Here is a 22,327-nt window from a genome sequence, read left to right as displayed (position 1 = left end):
AGGCAGAAAGGAAAAGAGAGGTGGAGTCAGAGAAAGAACTAATCCAGTGACTCATGCTAAGGGGACTGAGGAAACACTTAAGTGAACAGAGTCTACCCAAGCTGGCCGGAGCCCTAGGAACCTCGTGAGAGCACTTGAAAACGTGGGTGGGGCATGAGTGGCCTGCTGGGGCAGCTGTCTAGACCCCACACCCTACATCTCAGCCCACCTCTCCTGCCTCACCCCGACTCTCCTCCCGGGCCACTTCAGAGCACTGAAAAAGCAGTGTACGTTGGCCCTCGATCTCGTCATCACGTCTTCCTCACAAACTGTGCTTCTGCGGTCCTGCACCAGGTGGGAGTTGCCAACCTCAGTGTTCGCATGTCTATCCAGCTGCGGGCTGAGCTTCAGCGACCAGACGATACGTGTGATACGGTATGCAAAGGCCAGTGTCACAGCTGAGCGCGGGGCGCTATGGGGATTCACCAGGGCTACAGGCACAGTGACCTAGAAGACTGTTGCTGGGCCACGGGGCACCTGGCACAACGCCTCTGTGGCTGAACACCTCTCAGCTCACCTGAGAACTCGCTGCAACCTGAGGCGCAGCACACAAAGGACACTCCTCCAGGGATTCAACCCGAAGCTCCTCGGGTTGATTAATAACTGACAATTACACAAGGCGACAGGATAGCAAACAAGAGGATTGCCAGAGAGGAAGTCTGCCAAGGGTTGTGAGTTACCTGATTACAAGGTGTGGGGGGGAAATCTCCAGCTGAACAAGCGCTTCACACAGCGCCTTTCATCTAACGTGTGACAGTCCCCTCTGACCACCGTCTCATCAGTCCCGAACCAGACCTCGGGGAGACATCCTGCCGCCGGGGTTCTGGCCTCCCCTCGAGGGAGCAGGGGGCACAGGAACTCTGGGCGTGTTGTCCAGAAATGCACCCGGACCCCCACCAACCACCAAGATTAATTCAGGTTTCCAAACACAGCCAGCCCTTAATTATCCATGGAAATTTTATACACAAGAAATTTCAACTCAGTATACTGCTGAGTCACCCAGCTTAGAAGTCAGTCCAACTTGGAACTCAAGGTGCACACAGACCCAGGAACAGAGCCGGCACCAGCAACCACCATTAGCATTGACTGAGAGCTGACTGTGCGCCGAGCGCCCTCCTAGCTGTCCTTCTTCCTCATTACTTCATTTCATTCTCCCGACGAACCACGGGCAGGGAGTATTCTGACCCTGCGGATACGGAAGTTGACATTCAGACAGGTTAATGAACCTGCCTAAGATCAGAGGTAACCAATCAGTCTTGACTTAGGGACTTCACCCCCAGAATGAGGCCTGTGACACACACCACTGCTAAGTGGGTAGCCAACTGCAATAAAACCATCTCACATATTTCCAAGTCAAATCACAAGTGATTTGGGGATCACCTACTGCACTAAATGGAGCACGCCTACAAATGCTTTCTGATACACACACACACACACACACACACACACACACACTTTCTTTAATCCCTCCCGTCAGGTGAAAAAGTCAAAAGTTATATTACGATGACTCGATATTTGTGTTGCTGGCACTGAACCATGGGCAGGCAAACATCACTTTTCCGTTTGTACAGCAAATTTCAAAGGGTGATCAAATATCTCGCTTGGCCCTAAACAACTCAATGAAGGAATCGGAGAAGATGAAATCCACTTACAGGCAAGAAAACAATCCCCTCCCCAACGAGACAGGGGATTGGCCTAGATCATCAGCAGCCAGAGGCAGGGCCAGGACTCGAACCTCAGTCTTGTGAGCTGCCTCCGTCTCCCCACTAAACCAGTCTGCTGGCGTGAGAAGGCCCAGTCTGCTGCAAATGTTTTTAACCTACATGCACAGGAAGTACTTACAAGTGTGCATATATAACACACTGTTGGCCACCATTTAAGACAACAGGACTAAGAGCTGTGCTTTGGGGCTTTCGGTTGTGCGGCTGTTCCTCAAAACGAACAGGGCATGCCTCTCAGTAGCACTTCCTCCCCCTGCAGCAGCCCCAAGGACAACTTCCAGCCCCCGGGGACTCATGGATGACAAGCTCGCTCTGCCCATTTGAGCCGACGGGAGTCCGCACGGCAGCCCCAGGTGTCCTTGGGCTGGGACAGACTCTTCCTCCACGCAGAAGAGCTTGTGGAGCGGCGTCCTGCCCGGGAAGGACAGCCCCACCGTCCTCCTTCCCCACAGGGGCCCTGTGAGGAAGGCTGGCTGGCTCTTCTTTGGGAGAGATCTCCCCAGATTCTATACCATCTTCCAGTGGTGGGGGTGTAACTATCCAATGCTTGAAAATGAAGGCCATCAGAACCTCGCTAAAGAGGGTGGGGCTCTGGTTACGTATTTTAAATTAAAGGAAGATCCTTAGATATTAAAAAAAAACCATTGTGACCCCCCCAAATACCAGGAGCCCCACTCCTCTCTCATGTGCACCTGCACGAGGTCCTCAGGGCAGGGGGAACGGCCACAGTGCTTGTCAGCCCTCCCCATTCTACCAGATGGGTTCCCTGGCCGTACCCCCCCAGCCCCACTGAGACACCTCCGCCTTCCTCCACGCTGCTCCCAGCCCAGGACACTAACTTTGGTATCTGTACTATAACAGGCTCCCTTACCCACTCACTTCCAGTCTGGTCCCACCAAAGGGAGGCACCATGAGAGAAGTGACTGTGGAGCGGGGAGTGAGGGTGGGTGTTCATGCCCCTGCCCCCAACCCAGGGAGTTAACTGCATCCTGCAACCAAGGCTGTGCCTCTCCTGAGGGCCATGACCTCAGCTACTATGTCCTGAACACCTAGTACTTATACTTTTCCTTTGCCCCTCCGGACCAAGGGGTAAGAAGTTCTAGTTCCCCGGTGTAGGAAACCAGGCCCTCCCTCTGGGGGTCATGCCATCCCTGCTGGTTTCGTGTGTCCCTGCCCACTTCTGGGAACTACCCCTGCCCTCTTCCAGGAACTGCCTTTATTAAAGGCTCCTCGGTTACTTCAGTTTGAGTATGTGTCCTGGCAGAACAGCGACTGGCAAAATAAAAACCAGACCGATCACCCTAGGATTTCGCTCTTGGAATCCACACACCACAATGTGTCCATAATAATTCCCCTGCAATCTCTCCAAGTCACAGAAGACAGTCATCAGGCAGAGAGGAAACAAAATGCCACCAATACATCCAAAATAATTTACGTTATTGCGTACCCTGAAAGGGCAGAATCTGTCTTCTTAAAAAGGGGAGTAAGCTTTCAAACACGAGCACTTGAGCATCACATTAGAAGAGCACGTTGTTACTAAGAACACCCTCCGTAGAACACCTTCGTAAGCGCATCACCATTGATTACTATTATGTTTCAGAGTCACAGTAACCACGCAGCAGAAAAGCTGTCAATAGGGCGGGTGGCAGGGAAGTTTCCCATCCCAGGAGCTGATTAAACTACACCTCGCCTCAAACACGCCATGAAGTAGGTAACGTGGTATGGACACAATCATGATACCAACACCGAGTCAAAACTTCTAAGATTGAGACAATCGTCAACCTCATCACAAAGACCGTTGATGTTTTGTACTGGGTCAGGTTGACCCTCAGGAAATTAAAATATAAACCACAGTTTCAAATCTAAAAACTGCGATCTGTCTCATGGGCTGAAGGGGGGGGTGGGAAATCCTCAACAAATTTATAAGACATAATTTTTAAAAACCGAAACACTGGTAACATGGCATGCACTGACATTCTTTCATTACCAAGGAATGATTCTAATCTAGTATGCCTACAATGTTAAAAACTTTAAAAGCATTTAACAAATTCAATACAAACCATGTGTTGCCAATATAGTTTTATTATTTTTAAATTTTTATTTATTTATTTGTAGAAAGAGGGGAAGGGAAGGAGAAAGAGTTAGAGAAACATCAATGTGTGGTTGCCTCTCATCTGGCCCCCCACGGGGGACCTGGCTTGCAACCCAGGCACATGCCCTGACTGGGAATCGAACTGGCGACCCCTTGGTTCGCAGCCTGTGCTCAATCCATTGAGCTACATCAGTCAGGGCCCTATGTAGTTTTAAAGACACCAAAGGTGTGTTTCAACCTGGGCTCTGTGAGGAACGAGTCTGCCTACGACTCCGTCAAGGCCAAGTGAACACATGAGGTCTTACCGCGGCTTTCCCACACACGGGCTGCACCCGCGGGGTGTGGGTTACGTGCCCAGGGTGGACCTGTTACTACAGGTCACAATGTTGCAACAAGCATTAAGAAAGGAGGCACATAAACAATTTCTTGGGCAACGATGGTGAAATCCTGATACGACAGCCTTAGACTTTTCCAACACAGCACAAAGCAGTTACGATTTTACCTTCATGTATGAGGTTGCGTGTCCTCCGCCCCTCCCCTCTGGGAATGCAGGGACTACTTCCATTTCTGCTCAGGACCCAGGGCTCACACAGACACAGGTGCTCAACAGACTGGTCGTTGAAACCACACCTCCGACAGGAGTAAGTTTGAGACCTCACTAAATATCCTTCTTCACAGAATTTTGACTTGGGAACTAAGATGTATTTCATTCTTTAAAAGAAAAATTCAGCCCTGGCTGGTGTGGCTCCGTGGATTGAGCACCGGCCTGCAAATGAAAGGGTTGCAGGTTTGATTCCCAGTCAAGGCACACGCCTGGGTTGCAGGCCAGGTCCCCAGTGGGGGGGGGGGGGGGGNGGGGGGAAGGGGGGGGGGGGGGGGGGGCATGTGAGAGGCAACCACACATTGATGTTTCTCTCCCTCTCTTTCTACCTCCCTTCCCCTGCCTAAGAATAAATAAATAAAATCTTTTAAAAAAAGAAACTTAAAAAAAAACGCAATCAAAAGGAGAAAAATACAATTAAAATCATGAGACGTGACTACGTGCCCACTAGAATGGCTAAAATTAAAACCACTGACAATACTAAGTGCTGATCAGGATGTGAAGCTACTGGAACACTCACTCATAAATCCTGGAGAGGAATATAAACTATTACAACCACTTTAAAAAAACCAGCTTGGCATTTTCTCATAAAACGAAACATGTACTTATCATGCAACCCAGCCATCCTACTCCTAGAAATTTATCCAAGAAATGAACTCATATATCTGCAGAAAAGATTGCCCGGGAATACTCAGAGCGGCTGCGCTCAAAACTACGAATAGCAAACAATCCAAACTCTATCAGCTGGTGACAGGACAAACAAATTACGGTATCTCCGCAAAATGGAACACTGCTCAGCAATAAAAGGGACTGCATTATTGATACGCACGGTATTTATGATTCTCAAAAACATTACGCTGAGTAAAAAGCTAGAAATAAAAGTGTACCACTCTGTGATTTCAGTCATGAGAAATTTCAGGAAAGGTGAAAAACTAATCTACTAAGAAAGTAGATCAGGAGTTGCCCGAGGGAGGCAGTGGGTGCTGGGCGAGGGGACTCGCTCGCTCCCAGGGGCGCCAGGAGGCCCGTGGTGGCGAAAACGTTCAGCGCTCCATGGTAACAGTTGGTTACACAGGTATGTACATATTGATCAGAACACTTTCAACAGTGCCTCAATAAAGTTTTTTCAAATAAAAAAGAAAAGAGCACACCATACATTTAAACAGAATTTTTAAAAGGCAGCCCTGGCCAGCGTGATTCAGTTGGGCATCATTTTGCAAAACTTAAGGTCACTGGGTTGATTCCCAGTCAGGGCACACGCCTGGGTTGCAGATTCAGTCCCCGGTCAGGGCACATCCAAGAGGCAACCAATCAGTATTTCTCTCTCACATTGATGTTCCTCTCCTTCTCTTTCTCCCTCCCTTCCCAGCTCTCTAAAAATAAATAAATAAACAGAATCTTTAAAAAGATGTATTTAAGCATACAAAAGGACCTAACTAGAGGACCAAGTTGGCAACATAACCTCACTCGGGGGCTGGGGGGGGGGTAATTCTTTCACGTGGCCTTTGAACCCAATAGTAACTATATTCTAGTGGGATGTCCATACAAAGGACAAAATGAACTAAAAAAAAAACTATGTTTCATCAGAATTATTAACAGGCAACAGAATTTTGAAACTATCTATTGTAGTTTACATTACTAGTAAAGAAAAAGTAAATGTGTCAGCAGCATTAACAGAATTAGGAGCCAAGCGAAGAGCTGTGAATACAAAACCAAAGATGTAAAAGAGAACTCAGGGCTGTTAATGTGACTGGGAAAGATCAAAAGAACTCGGGAGCCTACTTTTTCCTGAGTCCCATCCACTGAGAGCCCAGGAAGAGCCAACAGCCCGGCCCAGTGAGCACCCCTAGCATCCAGGTTCTGTCTCTCCGTTCTCCACTCAAAGGAGTCCGAGGTTCCTGGGAGAAACAGATGACTCCCTGTCTGGCAATGGAAAGGAAGATGAGCCTGGGACACTTCCGTGCAAAGAAGCAAGAAAGTACTCAGAGACTAGAAGGGCCATGTTTCGAGGACACAAAGAGCAGCTTAAAGAGGGCACCGGAAACAATGACGACAACAGATGTTAGAACGGCCACTGGAGAAAACCCACTGAGTTCACAGCAATAGCCACTGAGTTACTTGCCACCATCAGAGATCATTGTTACACCAATCTTTTTCTCTACAATACGGTCATTGGAGTTGGAAGTGGAAGGCAGAACTAAATGATAAAATTAGAAAAATCACCATTTTGCAACCCCCGGTGAAGTACTTCAGGCAAGCACCGCCAGTGGGTACGCGTGCGGTGTCAAAACATCTCCCCACAGATCACGGGCTAATTGCAAAGGGAAAAACATACCCCCGCCCTGGGCGGGCGTTCAAACTTAGCGTCACCGACAGTGAGACAAGCTGGTAAGATCTGACTTGAAGAAGCACCCAGCATCATCTGGCAACTGTTTAAACAAGCTTGAACTTGAATGAGCATTTGGATCTGACTTCCAGGGGACAGAGAGACAAGTTGGATGATACCACTAGAAAATTATCAGCCACATTCAGGATGTGAGGCAGCCCTGAACAACTGGCCTGGAGCTTCTCAAGAAGCGGGGAGGGGGCGGGGGATGGTCCCATCATTGAAAGTACAGACTGGCCTGTACTTTTCACTAGATCCTAGTTTCAACGAAACACAAAAAGGTTAAAAAAGACCTTGAGGGACGATGGGAGAAATCGGAGCGGCCACGGTGTTGAGGCTTCCCGGGAGAAGGTCTTCACGCCCAAGGGACTCCCGCTGCCGTCCTCCGGGGCGAGGCGCCACGATGCCTGCAGCTTTCTCCTGTGGGTCATAAAACCTCTCCGTGCAGGTGAAGCCCCGCCAGCACGTTAACAACCGTGGGCTCTAGGTTGTCGGGTAGACAGGTGGGGACGCTACTATTCCTGCAACTTCTCTTAGGTTCCAAGTTTTCCATAATAAAAATACGAAAAGGAGAGAGAGGGAAACAAAGGCGACATTGCCACCTCTGGTAGAGTGTCATCCCAGAGAGAACCGATGCTCTAGCCACCCCCCCCCCAGGCGCACTGAGCCGAACTGCCCCCCACCCCACAAATGCACATGGTGACGCCCTAACCCCTGGCACCTCAGACTGTGACTGTACCTGGAGACAGGATCTTGACAGAAGTAATGAAGCTAAAATGAGGTCACTGGGGTGGGCTCTACTCTAATGCATAACTGGTGTCTTTATAAGTAGAGGAAATGTGGACAGACGCACAGAGGGAACACAGTGCGTGCGAAGACACAGGGGGAAGCACACCCTCCAGAAGCCAAGGACACAGGCCTCGGAAGAAGCCACCGCTGCCAACACCTTGATCTCAGACTGCCAGGCTGGGGAACTGGGACCAGATAAAAACCCTGCTGTGTACGCCCCCAGCCTGGGATACCTGTTACGGCTGCCCGAGCCGACTGAAACAGGAGGGACAGCTTCAGGGAAGACAAAGACCGTTCCTCAGGCGAATCCAAACGCAGACGCAGCCCCTGCTACTTGTGTGCATTACCCATTCACTGGCACAGAAAATCAAGTGCTCCCAGGATACCGCGTGTGCGTGCATGCGTGTGTGCAGAGAGGGGTGGGAGCCGGAACAGCTTCTCGGGATGACTTAACGTCTGCTGCATCAGCTGGGGAATACCCAGGCGCCCTGGCATCACGGCTCCGCGCGCGTTCCCAGGACACCTTCTCTCGGAGCCAGCGATGGCTGTCTGGGGAGCTCCCGGCAGCCTGGGTGTACCCTGGGAGAGATGCCTAAAACACACACGTCTGTCTGCGGTGAGGGATCGGACATGTTCCTCACCGAGCAGAGGTGTGTGAAATGGATTCCCGTCATTTCTCACTGAAGTAAAAGAAATATTTTTAGGTTTATCGTGGTTCTTAAATATTAAAATAAGGGGACCTTTTCAATATGTATTTAATGTTATGCAATTACTTTACCGGAAACAAAGAAATGCAAATAAAAGCTAATAAAAAAGGCAAAAAAAAAGGATGTCTCATTGACCCCCCTTTCCCAGGGCATCAGAGTCCCGCCTGGGCTCCGAGGACAGAGGGTCAGCGACAGAGCCTCAGAGGCACTGCAAAGGGTCTTTGCGACCCCCTGGTTGGCTCCGGAAGGAACCCACCCTCCGATGGGCACAGCTCCTGGAGCACGCACAGCTCGTGGCCTGGCCCTGGTCTCCCGGCCCTGACCCTCACTCCGGGACCTTCCCCGCTGTACCCAGTGGCTGCGGTAAGGGCCCTGAGGCCACCCCAGCAGACAGGGATGAGGACAGAAAGACTCCACTGGCTCCCGAGCCCACAGTTTCTCAGCCTCGCCCTACTGGCACTTGGGGTGGAGTAATTCTTTGTTGGGGGGTTGTCCTGTGTGGTACAGGAGGTTGAGCAGAGTCTCTGGTCTCTATTTGCTAGATGTCAGCAGGACCCCTCCCCCAAGCTGTGACAACCAACTCTCCAGACAAGGCCAAGTGTCTGGGGGCCAAGGTGGGCGGGGGGGGGGGGGGGGGGGGGGCANGGGGGGGAGGGCGACAAAAATCACCTCCAGTTAAGAACCTCTGTTTCAAAGCAAGATAAACTACCAAATCAACTGTGAATCCCCAGGAAGAGGACAGAGGATAGCAGAATGCCCAAACGAGAGCTCAGCTGGAATGCAGGGCAGCCATCTTTTCTCCCCTCTCGGGCTTCAGCGCCTGCAGACGCCCAGGCCCTCTCTTCCCTGCCTCGTCCTCTCGAAGGCCCTGTCTTCCAGGGATACCGAAGCACTTCCGTCAGGTGTCACCTCCTCATTCATGTGAATGTGTAAACACAGTTGGTCTTCTTGAGACTGTCTCAGAAAGAACTGGGCATCGACAGCCATGTCCCACAGTCCCACACCCCTGTCCATCCTGGCGTGGCCACTCGGACCACATCCCCAAAAAACCCAGCCATGAGCAGGGGGTTACCTGCTTCTCCCTCCACATGGAGGCCACACACTAGATGTCCAATTGAAAGTAATGACCTCACTGGCCCCAGGGCCCAAGGACAGTCCAAAAAATCACCTTCAGAATCATTTGTAAGGATGCTCGCCATGTGGGCTAGAGGCAAAACCAGCCCCAGGATGCCTGGGGCTCCGTAGCTAACAACTCCGAAATCCAGCTCAGCAACCACAGCGGAGAAGCTGTCTCCTCGGAGACCCGCACAAGGACACCAGCCAGGTGAGCAAACTGCCGTCTGCAGACACCGCTGTGGGACAGGAACAGCGACCCTGCACAGGGACATCACTCCCAGGTCCCCTGCAGCGGCGCACAGAAGGACTAGGCCTCGGACCAAGGCCTCACCTGCAAAACCACAGAGATTACAGGCTTGTTCTTAATTTTACAAAAAGCCTCCACAACACCTGGTGGCAGGATCATACCACCCTCCCCCATGACCTGCGCAGCCCCCACGGCCTGGCCCTGCAGAGCATCTGCTGAATCTGTGCCCACAGCCCAGGACGGGCTTTTCGGCATCCCCGTAAACGACAGCAGAGCTGACCCCAGGCCTGTGTGTGATCTGCTCACCATCTCCAGAGCCCTCACCACCACCACCCAGGCCCATCCACGGCTCACTCATCCGGCTGTCTGCTGGTAATCCTCTCCCGATGACCTCCGGGGCCTGGAGTCCACCATGGCCAGACCTGAATCATCATCTCCCACCGCCACCGAAACCCACCCTCTCCTCTTGTCGCTGGTCACAGGGCATCATGTCACCACCCTCTCATAACCCTCAACCCCAGGTCTCCTCCTCATCTGCCCACCTGGTAGCCTCGCCCGCTGCTGTCATCGTCCCAGCCTGTGGATTCCCCCTCTGGGAGGGCAGGTCTGCTGTCACCTCCCTGCAACTGCCAGCCGAACTCCGCTCCTCACAATCACAGCCAAACACCCCCCCCTTTTGGAACCCCTCCCTTCCCGCTGCCAGATGTGACTGCCCTAGACTCTTGTCATGTGCCACACCCCTCCATGCTCCAAGCCTTCAACAGCATCCCCCAGTGTGGATAGAAAATGTCCTCCCTGCCAGGCCCAAGCGTCAAGCCCTTCTCAGCATGACACCTTCCTCATTTTCTGACTTCATCCCCTGCTGCCCGCTTCCCAGTTCCCCATGTTCTCCTGTTCCACCAGCTTCCTTTCCAAACTGGTCCATGCCCACCAGAGTTTGTTCAAGCCACACTCCCTGCCCCTCCACAGAGACCCAGACAAGGGTGGGAGGACATGGGCTCAGTTCAGACTCTGCTCTGCTGCTTACTAGCTGTGAGACCTGTGGCAGGTCCCCTAATTGCATCTCCAAGCCTCAGTTTCCTGGTCTACAAAATGGGACTATAATCACCCACTTTGCAGGGTGCTGAGATCACTGAATAACCTAGGGAAAGACTTGATAAAGAAAGGGCTGTGTCCGAGGCAGGGAAAACCTGGGCAAACAAACACTTGCAGGTCTCATTGAATGAGACAAGGAAAAGGGCAGTAAAAAGCCCCCGGTCTACAGGTAGGGGTCCAGCTTGGGACAAAGAGGGGGGGGCAGGTCCTGTCAACACCGCTCCCTCGAAACCCTACTGGTGAGGGTGTTCGAGTATCCTTACATTTTGAACACGAGGGTTTGTTTTCCCCCCGCCTTTTCCTTTTTTGGCTACACAGCCAGTGCCATCTGTGAGTCGCACAGCCGAGGCCAGGCTTTCGATAATTTGAATAAGACCTCGGGGAGTCTGAGCTGAACATATGTCCCACAGAAATATAAAGTAAGTCATATGCTTTCATCTATTAATTGGGAAAGGGGGCTTTTTATCAATGCCTTACATTTTTATGAACAGTCAGAGAAACGTCTGGTTCCTCCCACCGCACAAAATACAGCAAAAGCCATCCTCCAAAATGCCAGCGTTCTCTACCCTCCAGGTAGCGGGGGTTGGGATGCCCAAGCGCCAGGGTGAGAACACACCGTGGGGGTTTGACAGACAGCTGCTGTAACAAATCCCCACAGACCAGGGGGCTGGAAGTCCCAAATCAGGGAGCTGGCAGGACCACGCTCCCTCGGAGGCACCAGGGGCCATGCTTTCTTGCGTCTAGGTCTGGTGGTTCCTCGGCGTGGAGCAGCTCACTCCAGTCTCGGCCTCCACCATCACTCACTCGGTGCTCTTCCCTCTGACTGTGTCCTCTCTATTTACTGGAGACACAGGTCACTCAAGTCAGGGGCCACCCTCACCCAATGACTTCATGTTCGCCGCTTCTGTGTGCAAAGAACTTGTAGCCAAAGGAAGTCACGTTCTGAGGCTCCAGGCACAAATTCTGGGGGCACGTTCTTAAGCCCACTCCGGTCATGAAAAGGGGAAAGTCAGGAAATCCTGGAGAATCATTACAGGTAAACGAAGAACTTCAAAGGTAATGACGGGCGTTCAATAGGTTTCTTCTCTGATACCCTCAAAGCCTGGCAGCAGCTTCTGGGAACAACACTCAGAGGAGGAGCCTGACCCTGAACTTGCGGGCTGCCCACCCGGGTGTGGGGCAGACNCCAGGCACAAATTCTGGGGGCACGTTCTTAAGCCCACTCCGGTCATGAAAAGGGGAAAGTCAGGAAATCCTGGAGAATCATTACAGGTAAACGAAGAACTTCAAAGGTAATGACGGGCGTTCAATAGGTTTCTTCTCTGATACCCTCAAAGCCTGGCAGCAGCTTCTGGGAACAACACTCAGAGGAGGAGCCTGACCCTGAACGTGCGGGCTGCCCACCCGGGCGTGGGGCAGACGACTGGCGGTGGATTCGGCGTCTCTGCCCTGACTCAGCATGCACACTTTGCAGATGCAGAAACTGAGCCCATGAAACATTCAGGACACATCTCCACTCAATTCCAGGTCTCCTCAATTCACACCTGACAACCAGCATTTCCATTTGCTACAATGAATGACGTACAATTTCCGGCACCACAGACAAGCTGCTTACTAGGAGCAGAAACGAACTATCAGCGGATGACTTGCATGGCAGAAACGTGTTCCATCCACTTACAAAAGTGTTTTTCTAACCTCGATCAATAAAGGTCCTTCCTTCAACAAACAACAGCCACATACCTACCACAACACCCGGGAGGAGTCCGAGGAACACCTGGTCTTGTAAGATAAAGTGTGAAAGCAGTGTGGAGGTGGAGAGACAAAGATACGCCCACAGTATTATGGTTCCACTGAGGAGAGGGACTCAGCTCCACCTGGACAGAGAACATCATGGAAGGCTTCTTGGAGGAGGTGACTCCTCCCTATCAAAATCTAAAGGACGAACAGGAGCTATCCAGGGGCAAAGAAGAATAGGGCCATAACTAACAGCAGAAGCAAAAGCCTCGATTATTTCTTAAACTGTAGCTCAGGACCCTCCCTGCACTGGCTGTAAATTATGTGGTTTTATATACCTTGGAGAAGGGGTTCCTCAACGTATTCTTTTAAAAAACCAGCCCCCAAGAATTATGGCTCTCTCTGGAACTGGCATTTTACCCGAGAAGCAGGGTTACGCAACCTGCTTGGTTTCCATCATTGCCTTGGCTATCAGGACACTCCATCGCAGCAAATACGTCAGCCAAAGAATCTGAAATAATGGCTTTCCCCCCTCCCTATGGGGGGAGGAGGGTCTGTATTCAATTTTTACTTTAACAGCCTTATTGTACATGTCTCATGTAATCCCTTTGGAAAGGACACAGGGCGCCAATTACAAACACGCTGATAAGAAGCAACGGCACTGTCCGTAGAGACGGCCCTGGAGTCCATGAGCTACAGCACCAACCCTCAGAACCTGAGTTGGCTTCACTTGGCTGGTCTAAGCCCAAACCCATCAACTTTCGAGAAGAAAGGGATTAATTAATTACTAGCAAAGCCATCTGGGTCCTGAGGAATGAAGCAAATTTATTTCTGAATAAAAAAAGGCCAAGGCGAAAAGAAAAAAAAAACGGTTCATGTTCCTTCTGGTCCCTTACGCTGAGATCCTACAAGAGAGGGAGAAGAAGGCAAGACGAGGACCACTCACACGACCGACGTGCCCAGTGCCCCCGCGAGGGCCGTTCCCATCCACTCTTACCTCTCTGCACAGAGAGAAGGAAAGAATCAAAGATCCAGACTTAACAACAGCTAGTGTCCAACCACCGAAGGCCTGGTCCCCCCCTCACGCTCCTCGGGTCAGCGAGTCCACAGGCGGGCTCTCCACCTCAGTATTCAGATGCCCTCGCTGACGGCAAACTGCTCGAGGGACGCACCCTGGGGACCTGGGATGGGCAGGAAATGTCACTCTTTTCCCAGAAGCAGAAGGAGATCTGTTTGGAAGAAACGAGCCAACGAAAATTTACTTGTAATTGCTTCCCATGCACGTAGCTCTTGCTAAGTGCCAATGGAGATAAAATGCAAGGCACTGGCCCTGCCATCCAGGCATTCATCATCTGGAGTCAGAGACACGGCCTCCCATCAGGTCACCGCGAAGGGTCACAGAGGTGCGCACGGCACACCTCCCAGGGGCACCGTCTCACGAGGGCCGCACGTGCAGCAGGCGGTCCAATCCTGCCACAGGTAGGCTGGGGGACACTCAGCAAGCTACCAAACCAACCTCCGCGGGTGGTTATGAGAACCGAGAAATCACACATGCGAGGTCAAGTGATAAACTGCCCAGCGTATAGTAAGTGCTCAATTAATGTCAGCTCAACAAACTGTTATCTAATTAGAGGGAAAGCCAGGTGTATTAGTCAGCTCACAGAGCTTTCACAAAACACCGAAATTTATTTCTCACAATCCAGGATCAAAATGCTGCCTGGTGCAGTTCCTGGGGAGGCCTCTCCTCCGGGCTTACAGACGGCCACCTCGCAGGGCCTTTCCCAGGTGTGCTAGTGTGGGCAGAGGTAAATGTCTGTCTCTCCCTGTTCTCATACAGCCACCAACCCTACAGACGAGAACCACGCCCTTGCGACATCATTTCACTTGAACTGCCTCCTAAAAGCTTTATTTCCAAACACAATCAGAGTGGGGCTCGGACTTCCACACACAGGTCCCAGGGGGACACAGCCCACCATCAGCACAGCACAAACGCCCACCTGCAAAGTATTTACTGAGTGTCCGCTGTATTCCAGGTACCGTACCATCATCACATCTTTTAGTCTTTAAACCTCCATGTGAGAAAGTCATTATTATTTCCATATTACAGAAGAGAACAGGAAGCTCATGAATGGCAACTAGCTTGCTGAAGGAAACAGAGAGCAAACGGTGAAACAAATTCACGCCTAGGTCTCTCTGACTCCAACACCCACGGTCCAAACCACCTGCGCTGCCCTGTATTTCATGAGATGGCAGGCTTTGATCTAGAGTTCACTATAAACTCCATAGGCTAAACATGCCAAGGGCCAGAGAAAGGGGAATAGATTCCATTAAGGAGATGGGCTACATATACTGAGCCCTTAGGAAAGAGCTGGGTGGGGGCAGACAGAAAGGAGAAGGAAGAGGGGTCACTGTGAAGCAGAGGACCATGCCTGGCAGGTGTCTGTACAACAGACAAGACCCCGCCTGTCTCTAGTGGGGGGTATATGTGCAGAGAAGCAACATACAATAAAGAGTACAGGAGACTGTTCTGCGTGACATGGGAATGTGGCCCAGCTCCCACTCGGAAAAGCCGGTGGGAAGTGAGGTGTGGCCCACAGGAGCCAGGCCCACGAATAGGTTCTCCCATGGAGTAAAAGGGACAGCACGGCCACTCTCTCAAGGGGAGAGCGCCCCAACCCTTGCCATGACAGACTTTTATACAGGCCATATACAAAAAGCTCATCAATCATTGTCAGGCAGTAATGATCAAACAGTAGATAACATCCAAAGAACTCTGAGGGCTTATTCTGAGTCTGGGTCAGATAGCTTAAGGGCCATAAAACTTTGGGAGAACAAACTCACTTCCTGCTTGGACCCTTATCATTTAAATTGAAGGTATTGGCAAAGCAGGTTTCATAGGATTCTATGCATTCTTTCTTAGGCCTGATTGCCCTAGGGAACCCACCCTTTCCAGCATAGGACCGCACCCACCTCCAGCATTGTTTCAGGCTTAAGTCAGGCAGGGGAAGTAAGGCAGCCAAGAGATCAGGAGACCTCTTACAGACAGAATGAGGACTCGGGCTATGTCAGAGCTGAGGGGTGAGGGTCCATCACCCCCTTTTTCTACAGCCCCCCAAGTTCTTCCCTGAGGGCCCCTTCTCGGCCATGCCTGTCTTAGGTCATCCCTCCTTTGAGGAATATTACCCGTCACTAGCTAACCACTCATCCACCCAGGGCCAAGCAGGGTGAAGAGAAAGGGGGCAGAGGTGGTGCCCCTACAAGGAAGATAAGCTTTGTCTCCTAAATGGCCTATGGTCCCAAGGTCCTTTACTCAGCCTTACCACAGGGGATTACAGCTTCTGAAACCAGGCAGGGTGGTTCCCAACAAAAGAGTAATGGGGTGAAGACTCTGAAGGGTCCAGAAAGTCGGGGACAAGATGAGAACCTGCTTCCACAGGTGGCAGCAACCAGCGAGGACAACTGAGCAGAGGACACAGTGGTGACAACACAGGGGCTACAGGGCCCGGAGCCTGGAGACAGGAAAAGCTACACCTACAACTCAGGGGTGCAGGGGGCGGGGCCTCAGGCAAGGTGTGGAAACTGCTCGGCCCGGGCCAGAGGGCCAGGTGCTGGGCTCTGCCAGCTCTGAGTCCTCAGCAGACTGATGACCAAGGAGAGCAGGAAACGAAGACAAGTGCCAGGTCCAGCACCAGGGCAACCAGAGGACGGGGCTGCTGTTCACTCATCCAGCAGAACTTCGCAACTCCCAGTGCAAGGGACTGTGCCCTATTTGGAAGAGACAGAAGGTAAACGAGTAACAAGTAAATGCATAGATAGATACTCGTGGGGCTAAGCGCCCTTGGAGGAAAAGTCCTGATGAAGCCCAGCAGGGGGGCTAAGGAAGACCTCTCCGGAGAGGCGCCATTAAAGCCGGAAGCTGAGAGATGACAGGGTACCAGGTTGGGTGAGAAGCAGGAGAATCAACATGGTGATGCGTGCGAGGCTGCAGCAAAGCCTTCTGTGGGAGACAAGATGAGCCAGGACAGATTCCAGGCATCAGGAAAGGGCTCTGCGGGAGGCTCACCGGGCACAGCAGGGTGCCGGCCCAGGCTTGCAGTGACGCCAGGAGGCATCCACACAGGCAGCCGGGAAAGGGAAGAGTCCAAAGTCAGGTGATCCGGAGAGCCAATCTGGGGCTACTGGACCTCTGAGGCACTGGGGAGGGGAGTCAGGGTAACTGGGGGCTGACCTCTATGGTGACTTGCTGTTACGAAAAGGAAACATTTATCCAGGAACGTTCTAGTGGGCAGGGCTGCATCAGCGGGGAACTTAGGAGTCTGTCTGGGTCCCACGGCACCCATTCTCCCCATTGTGACACCCTCCTGATCAGGGGTTTGCAAGTAATATGCACAAAGTCACGCACTTTTATGTTACAGCATATACCTCACCAACGTAAAGGGGTGTCCCTTCTCAGAGGACCTTCTGCTTAAAACAGAAAACGAGCACAGAGCGATGATGACATCCCTCCGCAGACCAGGCCTTTCTGATCCCACAGTCCCTCCCCAGCGTTTCACACATGCCTTTCCATTTCCTTCTTCCCCTTCCCAGCCCTTGACCCCACAGCCGCCCAACCAGGAGCCGAGAGCCTCGCCGAGTGAGTCCCAGCTTTCTCGATGGCCGTGTTTAGGAGAATCATGTTCTTCGTGACTCTTATCCATCACCTTTTTGGTTTTTGACTTTTACAAAAACCAGGGCAAAGTATACAACAAACAATCCAAATGGCTACACACACACACAATGCGCTCTAAAGACAAGCAGGAAAAGCTGAGGAAGCTGCTGCACTGGCCAGCGGGCCGGCCAGAAGCCTCCACTTGCGGGGGATGCGTGGGCAGCCCCGTTCGGGGTTCCCAGGGCTGTCTGCACCTGTCAGCCCGTGGTGCCAGCAAGCCCTCCCTGCAGGTCACAGCATCGGCCCAGGCTGCTCGCGGCTGCTCGGGGACTCCTGCCCTTGGGCCCATGGTCCAGGGCTGGGCGTGAGAAATACCGACGTTCTCTCCAACTATGCAATTTTCTGAAATAAAGACTTTTTCAGTTTGGTAAACTATAAAAAATTCTGTACTGGAAATGTTTTCAGCCATATGTTTCAATAGCAAAAAAAAAAATTATATATAGATACGTCATGTTCTAAAAGTAAGAAAAACTGTTACTTTAAGAAAATGATAAAGCCGTGAAATCCACTAATATATTTTTCAATCAGGAGACTATGTTCAGGGATTTTTCTCTAAGCTGCTTTTTGTAAAAAGAGGAAATCCCAACCCACAGAGCAGACAATTTGCTTTTTCTTCAAACTGACAACACTATCATTTTGTATTGGATACTAGAGACTTCCTATTATTGAATGTGCCTTTATTCTAGGGGGGGAAAGCCTAGCAAAATAATATACAACATACTAAAGAAAATAAAAATGGCTCAAGGAAGCTCCAAAGTAATTGAATCCACGCGGACGACCCACGTCTCCGGAAATACTGTGAAGTCTCTGCCCTGCCCGGACGGGAGGGGTGACCGTCTCGAAGGTGCAGTCGGTCCTTACATTTAGTCCGGGTCCTCGCAGGAGTCCCTGTCCTCACCACTTTTTAGGAAAGAGAGTGAAGGATCACTGATGAAAGGAAAGGAGCTCAGAGCTTCAGAAGGGGCGAGAAGAGGTGTCGACAGTCAGTATCTTCAGCAAGTTCTCCCTGCGGCTGCCAGGCACACAGCGGACCCGTCCCACCACAGTCCAGAGGACCGGCCTGCACGAACAGCATCTACTTACTTACGCTGGACTCCTGGGGCCTGTTAGGAGCAGGAGGGCTTTGGGGGAGAGAATCACCTGAACCCAGGGAGCGGCCTGACCGCCCATCGCCAGCCCAGACCGACCTTGGCTTTCAGGGGAGGCCAGTGAGTCCTCCTCCTTGAAGAGCAGCCCACTGAAAGGGCTGGGCTGCCGCTCCGACGTAGCGTGACTGTTCACTGGGCCGATAGAAGGCACTCGAGAAAAGGGCCTTCAGAAGCTTAGTAAAGTGAGGTCGTATAAACACGGAGTCATGGGGAACAGAAGGGCCCATACGTGAGTGGTGCTAAAGGGGTGCAGCCGATCCCTCCACGTCAGCACCATGAGCTCATCGGACGCGAGCCCTCGCAGTTGGAGGCAAACTGAGTCTCGTGATTTCATGTTTCAATCAAGAGGACCTTCTGCTGAAGTACATGTTACTCCAAACACGAGTCACTCCAAGTGCAAGGCTCGGATCAGCTCAGAGTAAGAAATGCTGGGCAGGTACGGCACCTAGTTCTACAGGTTCAGTGCATCTAACGCCCTGCTGGGGGCACGGATGGCAGGTGAGCAGGCCCAGGAGACAGATGCCGGGGAGAACTCACCCCTGACGGGGAAGAACTGGGGAGAAGACTGAGCCAGGCCCATAAACACCCCCGACACCAAGCAGGGAGTGGAGAGCCAAGTCGGCCGTGCTGGAAGGAAGGGCACCTTCTGAAGGATACACTGGGTTTCGAGAGGGTGAGGCGAGTGTCATGAGTTTCAAACAGTTCCGGATTTCCAAATAAATCCAAAAGACGAAGCCTTCCTCCTGTTCTACCGCCCATACCACCTTCATCTAAGAGAAACCATGAAAACGATCTTTTATAAAACACTTCCATTTACAGAAAAGAGGGGAGGTGAGAGAAAAGAAGAAGAGCACAGGGGACTCGATACACATCATTCCTGATAAAAAACAAAAAGTTCAACTGCATGACCACTAAGCGACAGTCCTGGAATAATGACCCCCCTTGGTCTGTGCCGCGGTGCTCCCCACTTGTAAGTCCACGTAGCAAATACAACCAGAACCCTCCAAATTCTCCCCACTGTTGTCGTCAAGATCTGCGGTCTCATTCACCACCAGAAACTAAAGGGGACGAGACGCCCCTTGCCCCTGATTTGGTCGGGTTCACGTGGACTGGAACAGGCAGTGCTCAGAGTGGGCAAGTTCCAACCTCGGAAGACACGGGGTCTGGCATCCATCACCAGCCCCCACTGTGGGGCCACAGCCCCTGTCCAGGCCTCAGTCCCCTCCTCTGTAGAAGGACACAGTCCCACCACGTACTTCCTAAGTGCTTCTGCTTGGGCTGTATCCTCAAGTCTTTCCCAGAGGCGGAAACCCTCTGCGACTTCTTTTTGTTGCTGCATTAGTGTCCAAGGGCTGCTGTTTAAAAAAGTGCCCAAACAGGGTGGCTTAAAATAGTGTCCAAAACAGACACTGATTCCCTCATAGCTCTAGCTTGAAGTCTGAAATCAGGCAGTCGGACACGTCAATGTGTCTTTCTGAGAGACACAATTCAAGACTCAACCCTTACTTGGGAGAACACAGGCCACCCGGAGACATCCATCAATGACACTGTGTGACTGAACTGCCGCGGCGAAACAGATTCACCCGAAAACCTGGCGGGCTGTCTCCGAATTGCTAAGGGTAACCGCTACCTCCATCAGCCACGGCCAGGTGGCAGCCGTGAAGGCCACCCCTTCCCCGCACACCTCAGCACGGGGGTAAACAAACAGTGCAAGGTGTGTAAGCCAAATAGTTCACGCGGAGGACAAAAAGACCAACGGGGATTACATTTCACGAAACTCAACCGCTGCTAATAAAATAACCATTTGGCAATAAATCAGGCCTGCAGAGATGGCAAGCTTGCCCAGAGTGGCGCTCACAGAGCAGCAGAAGCAGAGAGAGAGCCCCAAGGTGGGGCCTGTCCAGGTCAGGAACTTGGGGAGGAAAGATGAGGAGCATCCCATGGGCCCTGCACGGCCTCCCCGGGAGCTTTTTAAGTGCTTTCTGGCAAAGAGACAGCATCGTCAAGGGAAATGTGCAGAGAAAGAGAAACCAGTAGCCCATGTGGACGTGCCTGGCCCAGGAACTCTGGTCAGGTACATGTGTGTGCCAAGGGCGCCCGAGTGGCCGTGCACACACCTACGATCCCATTTCCGAAGGAACAGGATACCTGGACCTGCTGTTCTCTAACACTGGGGTCCAGTGAGCCCTGAGGGAGCGTTCAGGAGAGCTCGGTCCCCACCACTGACTCTAAGAGGCTGCTGAGAACGAGAGGCTCAGCGGGCACCAGGGAGACATGAGACCCAACGGGGGCACCACTGGTGAGTCCCTACACATGCGACTTCATAGTCTCAACCGCGGCACAGGGAAGGGCTTGAAGGTCACAGTCCCACTGTTCCCAGACGGAAAGGGTCTTCCGCGGGGTTGGCACTGAGAGAACGGGGCTCCGTTCCCACCCCTGCCCAGAGCCTCTCGGAGGCCATACACCCAAGCACAACACTGCTGTGTGCGCTGCCACATCCCGGCCCCGTGCGTGGGGCAGAAATGTTCTCAGCACACTGGCTGCCTGGTGCTGAGCAGAGCCTGTGCCTGGCGGGCAACCTCTGCATCTGCCAGAAGTGCGGAGCGAGGAGGGTAACGGGAGTCCTCTGTGGCCAGCAGTCTGGGAGCCCTGCATCCAGGCTGACTCAGCTTACAGATTAACTGTTGAACAAACTCGGTGAATAAATACAACAGGCCCACTTGAGGAAGTTTATCGAACCAGGTGAAGAAATCTAAGGCTCAGAGAGATGCAAGAACTTGTCCAAGGTCGCAGAGGTGGTTTGTGACCAGCTTCTCCTAACGTGCACTTCGACGCTGTGTGCACTTCCCGAGCTCTCTCTCTACTAACCCTCCCCATCCAACAGATAGCCTGTCAATCAACTCGCATAAACCCGAGGTCACTCGGCCCTCCATCCCGTCCCACAGCCCCTTGGATAGATGCCCCTAGTCACGCTGCACGTGTATTTCTCTATAAGCATCTCTCTCTCTCACAGGCCCAGAATCATCCTTGTTTTTCTGGTGCCTACTACAAAGCCTGTTCATAAGCATGAAATCAACATCTGCTGGGTGAATGAATGAGTTCTGAGAACTCAGGCACTCAGCTGCAGGCACTGCCCAGGAGTGGTATCATCACCTTACGACTTAGTAATACTGTGTCAGAGAACAACCCCCCTAAAATATAAATTGATCTCTAAGGATGGGGAGAAAAACCTTTAAAACAAGTCAAACAACCAGAGACAATGAAGGCAGACTGAATGACGACAGATCCGTAAGTAAAAGACCTTACGATGGTCTCCGATTACGCTTGTCACCACTTCCGGGCAATCTGCATTCTCTACACATTTTATCCATAAGAGAATCAGGTCCTTAGCTCACACTGGGAAGGGACTGTGTGGGTCATCGACGGTCACAACACTCACTAGCAGATAACTCAAAGTAGTGTCCACAAACTCAATCAAAGGAGGACATTCAAGAACATTCTGAGTACTTCATAAAATAAAAATTTGTTAGATTTGAGCATAGTTTCAAGGTCAGAAACAGAAATGATATACATCGCTTTTAAAAAATTTTAGTCCACTCAGTAACTCAAAATAAGGCACATGATGGAAAACAAAATCCCATGTACATGGCCGCGGTTTGTGTCTGTTTCCGATTAATCCGAATCCTGGAAGAATAATAAAGCAACGAGATGACACAGAAAAAAGAGCATCAGACCAGGAGGCAGCAGAGCTGGGCTCTCCGACCAGATGTACGGATTTTGTCTGGCCCTCAGATGCTTCATCTATGAAGCCACCACGTCTCCTAGCACCCCGGTAAAAAGATCTGCACCCACGGTCAGCGAGCACACACCCACTGTGCTCCCGTTCCTGTGGACAAAGCCACAGAGCATTGGGTGTTGTCTACCGCGAAGTACATTTCACAGGG

General features: G+C 51.7%; 1 protein-coding gene across 5 annotated transcripts in view; it reads right to left on the bottom strand.

The window, feature by feature from the left end:
• FOXN3 (forkhead box N3) overlaps positions 1-22,327 on the bottom strand; it is a 349,090-nt gene that overhangs the window by 165,848 nt on the left and 160,915 nt on the right. The gene's annotated exons all lie outside the window — the stretch shown is intronic.

This window comes from Sturnira hondurensis, unplaced genomic scaffold, assembly GCF_014824575.4.
Source record: "Sturnira hondurensis isolate 20B ecotype Veracruz unplaced genomic scaffold, ASM1482457v3 Scaffold0021143, whole genome shotgun sequence".
In the NCBI taxonomy this organism is placed as follows: Eukaryota; Metazoa; Chordata; class Mammalia; order Chiroptera; family Phyllostomidae; genus Sturnira; species Sturnira hondurensis.
The sequence above is the reverse complement of the archived record's forward strand: the minus strand, read 5'-3'. Positions and strand labels throughout refer to the sequence as shown.